Below are 12,108 nucleotides of genomic sequence, written 5' to 3'. Positions count from 1 at the left end.
ATGGCATCTTGGATCCCAGCTTGGCATGGAACGTCTCGATCGTCATGGCAGATGGACATCATCCTCTGTCAGCACGAGATTCATCTGTCACCACTGGCCGGCCTCCTCAGGTCTTATGTAGCGAGGTGGTGCTCAACGAGAAGATAGGACAGAGTTAGTAATTTGTTACTTAAGTAAATTTAAAATGCATTTTTTGTACACACACACATTTTTGGAACCGCTTGTCCCATACGGGGAACCGGAACCTACCCAGCAACACAGGGCGTAAGGCCGGAGGGGGAGGGGACACACCCAGGACGGGACATCAGTCCGCCGCAAGGCACCCCAAGTGGGACTCAAACCCCAGACCCACCCGAGAGCAGGACCCGGGCCAACCCACTGCGCCACCGCGCTCCTATACATTTTTTTTTTTTTGTAAAGGTGATAAAATAAACAACCAAGGCAGGTCGAATTACATTACGAGGTGGAATGCCTGAGTGAACATGTAAGTCTTTAGTCAGGATTTGAAAACAGAAACAGACGGGGCATTTCTGACAGTAACTGGTAGACTATTCCACAGTTTAGGTGTGACCTCCTACTGAGGTCTTATTGATAACAGGTACTTTAAGGTAACCTGCATCTAATGAACGGAGATCTCGCCCTGGGATATAAAAATTAATGATCTAACAAAGGTAAGTCGGAGCAATGCCATGTATTGCCTTATAGGTCAAAAGTAGAATTTTATAATCAACTCTATAAGAGACCAGGAGCCAATGCAAGGATTTAAGTACCGGTGTTATACGGTCGTATTTCCTAGTTATAGTCACAATTCTTGCAGCAGCATTTTGTACCAACTGTAGCCTGGATACAGTCTGGTACAGACACACACACACACACACACATTTTCGGAACCGCTTGTTCCATACGGGGTCACGGGGAACCGGAGCCTACCCAGTAACACAGGGCGTAAGGCCGGAGGGGGAGGGGACACACCCAGGACGGGACGCCAGTCCATCGCAAGGCACCCCAAGCGGGACTTGAACCCAAGACCCACTGGTAGCAGAAATACATTGTTTATCTTTGTGTTTACCAGTTAAGTAAGCGATGTGTCACGTCCGACGCCGACGGGGTCACTGCCCTTCCTGGTCAGAGGCGGCGCCACTCAGTGCCGCTGGGGAACAGCCACGTATCACCTCACAGTCTCATAGGACACGGAGGTAAAAGGAGCCAGCGGAGCAGAACCGATTGCGGATTCTTAATCGGCGGTTCCATTGTGCTCTCTTGGCAATTCGTAGTCTCTTGTTCCCTCAGTCTGTTTTCTAGGTGTTCATGGTCCAGTCCCGAGTGCCCGTCCTGTCAATTCCTGCCTCTTGTTCTCCAGTCCTGGTCCAGTATTTCGTCACGTCTCGGGGTTGCGGTCATACTCACAGAGTACCGTTTCACTGTTCACCGTAGTTCAAACACCGTGTGTGTTTCCTGGTCTCGTGTTTCCTGTTTCACTTCCACCGAGTGTCTTACAATACGCACAGTGCACTTTTAACATCACTCTGCACGTGAGGTCATTCTACGTTTCGTCCCGTGTTCGGGCGTTTATAGCAACTCCCGTCCGGACGCTACACGACGGTATTAAACGGGAAGCAAGGGTTCTTGTGATTTTCATCAGTTAAACTTTGCGTAGTAGTCCGCCGAATCTGGCATGAAAAAGTGCCTTTATATTTTTTTAGACAATCGCACCAGGCTACATAATAAACGTTGAACGCCATTTACGCTCTAATTTACGACATTGCACGAGTTGATTCGTTGACCCATGGCGACTTTCTTACAGTTCGAATAAGTTTAGTTTTTGGTGGAGTCGCAGAGTCTAGGGCGAATTTTACTACCGAATTATAATCTAAAGCCATCTGATCAATATCTACACTCGTTCCAAAACCGGAGCTCAATATGATTAACAATTTTAGCAGTAGTAGTGACATCAATATGCCGCACGATTTTGGTCTTACTATTGTCCGACGAGGCGGGTGGGGTGGCGCGGTGGCGTAGTGGGTTGGACCGGGTCCTGTTTTCCGGTCGGTCTGGGGTTCAAGTCCCGCTTGGGGTGCCTTGCGCCGGACTGGTGTCCCATTCTGGGTGTGTCCCCTCCCCCTCCGGCCTTACGCCTTGTGTTGTCGGCTCCGGTTCTCCGCGACCGCTATGGGATAAGCGGTTCTGAAAGTGTGTGTGTGTATTGTCCGACGGCACGGGCAGGTATAGATCAAAGATTACTAAATGATGATCAGAATAGCCTCGTTTAAAAAGGAATAATATTAACATCATGATGATATACGCAGTAGGTTATGACGAGATCGAGCGTATGGTTACGGAATGAGTAGGACCGGTAACAACTTGGGTAAGAGAGACAGAAAACTATTTCGAGAGTATCCGACGACACGTATACATGAATATTAAAATCACCCAGCAGGATAATTTTGACATGGTTAATGTAATGACTAAATCAGTTATGAAGTTGCTAAATTCCTCGAGAAAAGAGGAGTACGGTCCAGGTGGACGGTAAGGAATATAATTATTGGGGTTTGAGTTGAAATCTAATTGTAGAACTTCAAACGAGGAGATATTGTCACGATTTCTCGGTGTTATTTGTGTAATGTATTATTGAAAAGAACGCCGACTCCACCTCCACGACGCACAGAAAGAGATTTATGGAAAAAATCATATCCGTCCGGATCGGATTCTATTCGCGTAATCGTATCGGACTCACCGAGCCAGGTTTCGGTAAGAAAGAATAGATCGGACTGTAAGTTAATATTCGTTTACTAGGACAGCTTTACTTGTTAGTGAACGAATATTTAACAGACAGAATTTTATATTACAGTTTGGCCTCGGTGGTAAGTTGAGAATGTTTGTTAATGTATTTTTTAGGTTTCTGGTGCAAACGCTCCTATCACTAAGTCTAGTTAAACGCCGTGGCCTTATAATAGTTTCTATGTTTTAGCTGCACTAATGCCTTTATTTAAAGTTTTTAGGCCCACACTGGACTAGGCACAAGAAACCCCATGAGAAATGACTACTGATATCAGAACAAGCAACAGACCCATCAATATACAAAGCTACTAAAGGAGATGATCATGGACTATGAGTCAGTCCTGCAACTTGCAGGCCAAGTTCTGGGACAAAACAAATAAACCCCTCCGGTTGAGGTGTACGCCATCACGTGTGGGAAAAACCTGGGCCTTTCCCAGAAATCATCCTAGTTATTAACAAATAGAGCGGCACCATGTCTCTAACCACCTGTTAAAAGACACCAATCTACTGTACACTATGTCTCCCATGAAGAGTCTAGGTCAGGGGTCGGTAACCCGCGGCTCTTTCATCCCTCTGCCGTGGCTCCCTGCGGCTTTGAAAAAATAATGTGAATAAATGGCTATTTTATTTAAATTATTTTGTTATTTAGTTAGTTTTATCAATGTTGTAGTTATTATTTTGGCTATTAAGGTGATCTTGTAGCATTAAAATACACACACATTTTCAGAACCGCTTGTCCCATATGGGGTCACGGAGCCCAACCCGGCAACTCAGGGTGTAAGGCTGGAGGGGGAGGGGACACACCCAGGACGGGACACCAGTCCGTCGCAAGGCACCCCAAGCGGGACTCAAACCCCAGACCCACCGGAGAGCAGGACTGTGGTCCAACCCACTGCGCCACCGCACCCCCAGCATTAAAATAAAACGTTGTAATATTTTGTTGTTCAAAATTTGCGTCCCAGCTCTGTATTGGTTGATACCATTGTATGCGTCACCTGTCGCCGCCCGTCAAGTGACTTGTCTTAAACTTTTGACTCCCTCACGGATGACAGCTTGCAATCCTGCGTGAAGATCAAAGTGACGTCTTACAGCCCTGATATTAATCAGCTTTGCAGTGAGGTTCAGGAGCAGAAGTCACATTAATCAAGTGAACGAAATCATTTAATGAGTTATTATTTTGCAAATATATATTTTTATATTGGACCCTGAACTGATGTAGTTATGTTTTATATTCAGGTTGGCGGTTGACTGCTGTAGCTACGCGACTGAGGAAATCAACTGATGACGGCAACCTTTAGAATAAACTGGCATTTTTTTGTTTGCTCTTTTGATTTCTTTTAAAAAAATCCACAAATAAGGGATAAATAAACTTATATGTGCCAGTGTCTTTTTTTTTTAGAGTTCAAAAGAATTTGTTGTTTTGGTTGTTACAAATAATTTAGAAATAAAATGTCAGTCGTTTTCTCTTTGTAGTTCCTTTATTTCATAAATGTAACAAATCATAGTCTTTATATCACTTGACCGACCAGACTATCGGGCGTCGAATCGACTCCGCTGGTCACAGCACGCTTTCCATTCCTCTCTAGATCGCGCCTTCCTCATCCACGTAGCTCCAAACGTTTTTCTTATGTCGTCAATCCATCGTTTTGGAGGCCTTCCGCGTGGCCTTTTCCGCTCACGCGGATACCACTCGACAATTGCGCGAGTCCACCGATTGTTGGTGAACCGAGCAACGTGTCCGGCCCATCTCAACTTTTGCTTCTCGTACTCGTTGATGACGTCCCTCACGCCGGATTTCTCTCTGATCGTCTCACTCCGGATATGTTCTCTTAGTGATATTCCCAGCATAGATCTCTCCATCGCCCTTTGAGCAGTTACCAACCTTTGCTCTTCTCTCTTCGTGGTGGCCCAAGTTTCACTGCCGTATAACATTGCAGGTAAAACTGTGCCATTGAAGAGGTTCGCGCGGGTGGTCTTATCCAACTTTCCTTTGAGCACATCCTTGATGGAGTTGAACGCTTTCCATCCGGCCCTTATTCTCCGCGAGATTTCCTTCTCCATGTCTCGACGCATATTTACTTCTTGTCCAAGGTAGACGTATTCCTCCACCTCCTCTATTTCATCGCCTTGAACCACTATTCGGCCCCTTGTTGCGTAATCTGACCGCATGAGCTTGGTCTTCATGCGGTTCATTTTGAGGCCTACTCTCGAGCTTCTGATGTCTAGCTCGGTTAGCATGGTCTGAAGTAGATCTGTGGTTTCGGCGACGAGGACGATATCGTCAGCGAAACGGAGGTGGGTCAGTAGCTCGCCGTTGATGTTTACGCCGCCCTTCCAGTCGATGTCTCTGAAGATCTGCTCGAGACATGTGGTGAAGAGCTTCGGAGAGATGGTGTCTCCTTGTTTGACGCCCTTCTCGACTGGTATTCTAATCGGCGACGACAGCAGAGCGATGTCGGTGGTACATCCGGAATTCGCCTCCCGTAGGAGTTCGATGTATTGCGCCTCGACTCCTTGCATCTCCAACGACTTTAGCACTGCGTTGATCTCGACGCTGTCGAAGGCCTTCTCGTAGTCCACGAACGCGACGCATAGTGGCAGCCTGTACTCTTTCGCTCGCTCCAGCAATTGGGTCAGAGTGAAGATGTGATCCATCGTGCTGTAGGTTCTTCGGAAGCCTGCTTGTTCCCTTGGTTGTTGTCCATCCAAGTGTTCTGATAATCGTGTTAGGATTATCTTCGTGAACAGCTTGTAGATGTGGGACAAGAGGCATATGGGACGATAGTTCTTCAGATCTTCTCTATCTCCCTTCTTATACAGCAGGATGGTTCTCGACTCTTTCCACTGCGATGGTATCTTGCACGTGTTCAGATAGTGACTGAACCGTTCGGCGAGGATTTTCCAGAGCTGTTCTCCGCCCAACTTCAGCATTTCAGATGTTATGCCATCTTTCCCCGGTGCTTTTTCCCTCTTCATCAAATTGACGGCCCTTTCAACCTCACTTACGAGAATGGGGGGCACATTCTCCTTCCTTTGAAGTGACGGTGGTGGTTCAATCTTCACAGCAGATTTAAAAAGCTTAGTGTAAAAGTCTTTACAGATCTTTACCACCTCGCCTCTTTCATCGGCTGTAGCACCATCCGAGTTCTTCAGCTTCGTCACTTCCGATTTATAGAGTGCCATCCCCCTTTCACATTTCTTGAGGCTCTTCCTTTCCTCGGCGGCCTTCAGGAGCTTTTCCATCCGGTATTTTTCGAAGTCTCTCTTCAGCTGCAGTCGTATCACCCTGCTGAGAATGGAATATTCAAGGTGATCTTCCGCAGTCCTCTTCATGTTCTTTCTCTTCTCGAGAAGTTTTTTGGTTTCTTCCGAGATTCTTCCCTTCTGCTCCCTTGGGCCCGCCTCCTTTGCCTCCCTCAAGCATTCCTTCAGTTTCTCGATCAGTGAGTCATAATCATCGTCAATTCCGTCAATTCGGCACCAGGATTTCCTCTCCATCGCTTCCTGCAGTCGCTTTCCATCGTAGACCTTCACACGTTCTTCCCTCGACGTCAGATGCAGTGTCTTCTTCTCCTTTGTCCTGTCGATGACGATCTTGGCCCTGAGCAGGCGGTGATCGCTGCCGGTGTTGAATGGCGTTACGACAGAGACGTCTTGCAGAATGCGCCGCTTGTCGACCAGGATGTAGTCGATCTCATTGCGATGTGCAGCGTTAGGGGCTATCCAGGTCCATCTTTTCTCGCTGTTCTTCTTGAACAGGCTGTTCCCGATGTAGATTTTTCTCGCCTCTACCATAGTGACCAAACGTTCCCCTCTTTCATTTCTTTCTCCAGTTCCAAACTTTCCAACATACCTTTCACCTTGCCTCCCTTTTCCGACCTTTGCATTGAAGTCTTCCATCACGACAGTGTAAGTGGATTTCCGAGCTAGCACCATGTCTAGCTGGCGATAGAACTCTTCCACTTCATCGTCGTCGCTGGCACTGGTGGGAGCGTAGGTCTGGATAATCTTAAAGGTGGCCTTTCCCGAGAGGTTCACGTTGAGCACTCCGATACGCGATGACACAAAATGGCATGAGGCGATCTTCGTAGTCCATTCTTTGCTTATGATGAACCCGACACCCCCAACTGATCTGCTACCATCCGCTTTTCCTAGTCTTACAGCGCATCCATCTTCCCACCTCGCACTCATCTCCTTCTTCTGCCGAGTTTCGCACAGACCCAACACGTCGCATCTGATCTTCATCTTCTCCTCCATCAGGTGGTTCAATCCGTTCCCCCTTGCCAAAGACCTGCAGTTGTAGGTGCAAATGGCAAGGTTAGTCCTGTTCCGCGGCGGCTTCTTGGAACCTGAGATTCTTAGCGGCCTCTCGTTGCTCGGATGGCGTACCGCCGCCGTGGCACGGTCCGATTGACGTGCAGGGTACTGAGGCCCATTTCTTCGTGCTGTTTTAGCCAGAAAATGACGCCACCCCGCTGGCTAGGCAGGCAGGCCATTGCACCTCTTCAGTTTAGCTAGCTTCCAGCCTCTACAGGATGGACCATACGCCCGCTTCTGCTAAGGCGATCCACCTGCATGACCGATAGTCCGGTACCAATGCGGCATGGTTGAACCTGCCAGGATATACAGAGTATATCCAACCGCCATAGCTACCAGACAGCCACTGCCACTGTTGCGCCACTTTGAGGCACTGAAGCCGGGTTTGCAACAGAGTCTTTATATACATAGCATAATCCTGAGAATCCTGTTCGTGGACTTCAGCTCAGCCTTCAACACCATCATCCCACACCTCCTCCTGTCCAAATTAACCCAACTCTCTGTGCCCACCTCCATCTGTCAGTGGATCACCAACTTTCTGACAGACAGGCAGCAGATAGTGAAGCTGGGAAGATTCTCATCCAATACTCGCACAACCAGTACTGGCGCCCCCCAGGGATGTGTGCTCTCCCCACTGCTCTTCTCCCTGTACACCAACGACTGCACCGCAAAAGACCCCTCTGTCAAACTCCTGAAGTTTGCAGACGACACCACACTCATCGGCCTCATCCGGGATGGCGACGAGTCTGCTTACAGACAGGAGGTCAAAGAGCTGGCTGTCTGGTGCAGTCATAACAACCTGGAGCTGAACACGCTCAAAACAGTGGAGATGATCGTAGACTTCAGGAGAAACACCTCAGCATTATCCCCACTCACCATCATGAACAGCACTGTGGCAACAGTGGAGTCATTCAGGTTCCTGGGCACCACCATCTCACAGGACCTGAAGTGGGAGCCCCACGTAGACTCCATTGTGAAGAAGGCTCAGCAGAGGTTGTACTTCCTTCGTCAGCTGAGGAAGTTCAACCTGCCACAGGAGCTACTGCTGCAATTCTACTCTGCAGTCATTGAGTCCATCCTCTGCACCTCTATAACTGTCTGGTTCGGCTCAGCTACGAAGCCAGACATCAGAAGACTGCAGCGGATAGTTCGGACTGCTGGAAGAATCATCGGCACATCCCCCCCAGCTCTCCAAGAACTGCACTCGTCCAGAGTCAGTAAAAGGGCGAGCAAAATCATTCTAGACCCCTCACATCCAGGCCACTTCCTCTTCGAACCCTTGCCATCTGGCCGGCGCTACAGAGCACTGTGCACCAGGACAGCCAGGCATAAGAAAAGTTTCTTTCCTCAGGCCATCTACCTCATGAACACCTAAATCTCTCCCCTAGAGAGTAAACCGTGCAATACATAATGCTATTTATATTTATATTTATAACTATTTATCACATTTCTCTTACTCACACTCCCTTGCATTTGTATCTAGTGACTATTTTTGTATATTCGGTACTTTATATTTTTAAATATTTTTTATCCCTTGCTCACATACTTTATCTTCTCACCTGTCTTGTCACTGTCATTCTGTCTGTGCTGTGGTAGTTCCTGTCACCAAGACAAATTCCTTGTATGTGTGAACATACTTGGCAATAAAGCTCGTTCTGATTCTGATTCTGATTCTGATTCTGATAAGTGTAATGAAACTATATAGCTGTGTTTTCTTCATTTTAGGGATCAGACTGGGTTTGCGGCTTCAGATGGGTTTTATTTGGTGGGAAACAGGCTCAAATGGCTCTTTTAATGCGGAAGGTTGCCGACCCCTGGTCTAGGTAAAGGACCAGACACTATCAGATTAAATAATAAATAAATAAATAAATAATCATTATGGGTGTGGGAACAATGGTTCCATTGTGTTACCTTAGAAATCACACAATCCTGAATGAGCATTAACTTTAATAGTCATCTGAAGCATACAGAAATTAGGTTGTTTTTACTGAGAGGGTGTTTCAGAGAGAGAGACGGAGGAGGTGAGCTACGGCTGAGCGGCAGGAGAGCACACAAGAGCAAGCACAACCCTGATCCCGAACCCAACCGTGAACCCGCGGACAATGCTGTTGGGACTGGGTCGAAACTCCTGCTTACCCTTTTTCGGTTCTCCCTTTCCCCTCTCTTGCCTTCTCCCTGATGGGGGAGTAAAATAAATCCGTCGTCACAGATGAGCACTGCACCTGTTGACCCATCTTGTCTGTCGCATGTCCAGAACAGATATGTCCAATACTGCTCTTGGGAAGAAGCCACCCTGCATGTTTTTGCATCAGTCAGTTTAATACATCACTTAATCACCTACTGTAGTTAAGGTGTTAAAGGGCATCTGATTTGTAGAATCTGCTTTGTTTAACTTAACCCTGTATCCCTAATTGTCCAGAATGGTAGCTTTAATGGAACTGTGCACTTATGGTCAACTGTATGGCTCAGGTATGGTGTCATAACTACAATGCAGCTGACTAATCTGTACTAAACCAAAGTAAAATAAAATACAACACTAATAATAATAATAAATGTAGAAGTGCGATCCAAATTTTCTAAACCAAGCTGAAAAACAGAACACTGTAGGTGTGATGAGATGACACAGTGTTTCTTTATTCTGAAACTGATTGTGTGAATATAGGTTGGTAAAAGTATACTATGTAAACATAGACAATTTTTGTAAATTTGATTCCATGAAAAAGGTCTATTGAGCAATAATTTAATTATCATATTAATAAGGATCATGTCTGATACAATTATGCTTTTGATTACACCTTTTCAATATCTAAAAGCTGAACAGAAACAAGTGGGGGTGCGGGGGTGCGGTGGTGCAGTGGGTTGGACCAGGTCCTGCTCTCCAGTGGGTCTGGGGTTCGAGTCCCACTTAGGGTGCCTTCCGACAGACTGGCTTCCTGTCCTAGGTGTGTCCCCTTACACCCTGAGTTGCCGGGTTAGGCTCTGGTTCCCCGTGACCCCGTATGGGACAAGCGTTTCAGAAAATGTGTGTGTGAGAGAACAGTAACAAATGTCTCTCAATCTTTGAACTACTTTTTGCTGGTACAAACACATTTTATGCTGTTTGCATGTGTTTCAGTGTATATGTGTTTACACCTGTGTGAACCAGAGAAACTTCAGAGCAAAATGTACATCTTTCAACAGATTGAACTGCACAGCATAGGTATGAAATAGCCCACTTCAAATCCTGTGAGTGCTTTGCAATGTCAAGTTGCTTGCTCTGTTAAGCAGGTGTAATGTAACCCTTTACAGCGTTGAGAGACAGAATTTTACATTATGGAAAATATGATGCCTTAAAAGGTCGAACCTAAGCCCCTGCCATGCCATACCAGCCATCTACACTCAGCGGCCACTTTATTAGGTACACCTGTTCAACTGCTTGTGAACGCAAATATCAAATCAGCCAATCACATGGCAGCATCTCAATGCATTTAGGCATGTAGACATGGTCAAGACAATCTGCTGAAGTTCAAACTGACCATCAGAATGGGGAAGAAAGGTGATTTAAGTGACTTTGAACGTGGCATTGTTGTTAGTGCCAGATAGGCTGGTCTGAGTATTTCAGAAACTGCTGATCTACTGGGATTTTCACACACAACCATCTCTAGGGTTTACAGAGAATGGTCAGAAAAAGAAAAAATATCCAGTGAGCAGCAGTTCTGTGGGCAACAATGCCTTGTTGATGCCAGAAGTCAGAGGAGAATGGCCAGACTGGTTCAAGCTGATAGAAAGGCAACAGTAACTCAAATAACCACTTGGTACAACTGAGGTATGCAGAAGAGCATCTCTGAATGCAGAACACGTCGAACCTTGAAGCAAATGGGCTACAGCAGCAGAAGACCACACCGGGTGCCACTTCTGTCAGCTAAGAACAGGAAACTGAGGCTACAATTTGCACAGACTCACCAAAATTGGACAATTGGACAAAATTGTAAAAATGTTGTCTGGTCGATTTCTGCTGCAACATTCAGATGGTAGGGTCAGAATTTGGCGTAAACAACATGAAAGCATGGATCCATCCTGCCTTGTATCAACGGTTCAGGCTGGTGGTGGTGGTGTAATGCACACACACACACACATTTTCAGAACCGCTTGTCCCATACGGGGTCGCGGGGAACCGGAGCCAACCCGGTAACACAGGGCATAAGGCCAGAAGGGGAGGGGACACACCCAGGACAGGACGCCAGTCTGTCGCAAGGCACCCCAAGCGGGACTCGAACTCCAGACCCACCGGAGAGTAGGACTGTGGTCCAACCCACTGCACCACCGCACCCCCTCGGTGGTGTAATGATGTGGGGGAAATTTTCTTGGCACACTTTGGGCCCCTTAGTACAAATTGAGCATCATTTAAATACCACAGCCTACCTGAGTATTGTTGCTGACCATATCCATCCCTTTATGACCACAGTGTACCCATCTTCTGATGGCTACTTCCAGCAGGATAACGCACCACGTCACAAAGCTCAAATCATCTCAAACTGGTTTCTTGAACATGACAATGAGTTCACTATACTCAGATGGCCTTCACAGTCACCAGATCTGAATCCAAAGAGTACCTTTGGGATGTGGTGGCACGAGAGATTCACATCATGGATGTGCAGCCGACAAATCTGCAGCAACTGCGTGATACTATCATGTCAATATGGACTAAAATCTCTGAGGAACGTTTCCAGTGCCTTGTGGAATCTATGCCTCGAAGAATTAAAGCAGTTCTGAAGGCAAAAGGGGGTCCAACCCAGTACTAGCAAGGTGTACCCAATAAAGTGGCCGGTGAGTGTATGTGAAAGAGTACAAAATGGCTCATCTTCTCTAGCGCAGGGGAGGACAAACTGGGTAACTGACTTTGACTGCACTCTAACAGGAAATGACACAAAACAAAAATAAACCTATAAAAGAAAAGGTGTACTGTGTATACACACACACACACACACACAGACAGACACAGTTCTGCCCGCAGATTTGTTTAGTTCATTTAAT

The sequence above is a fragment of the Scleropages formosus genome, chromosome 10 (assembly GCF_900964775.1).
Source record: "Scleropages formosus chromosome 10, fSclFor1.1, whole genome shotgun sequence".
NCBI lineage: Eukaryota > Metazoa > Chordata > Actinopteri > Osteoglossiformes > Osteoglossidae > Scleropages > Scleropages formosus.
The sequence above is the reverse complement of the archived record's forward strand: the minus strand, read 5'-3'. Positions refer to the sequence as shown.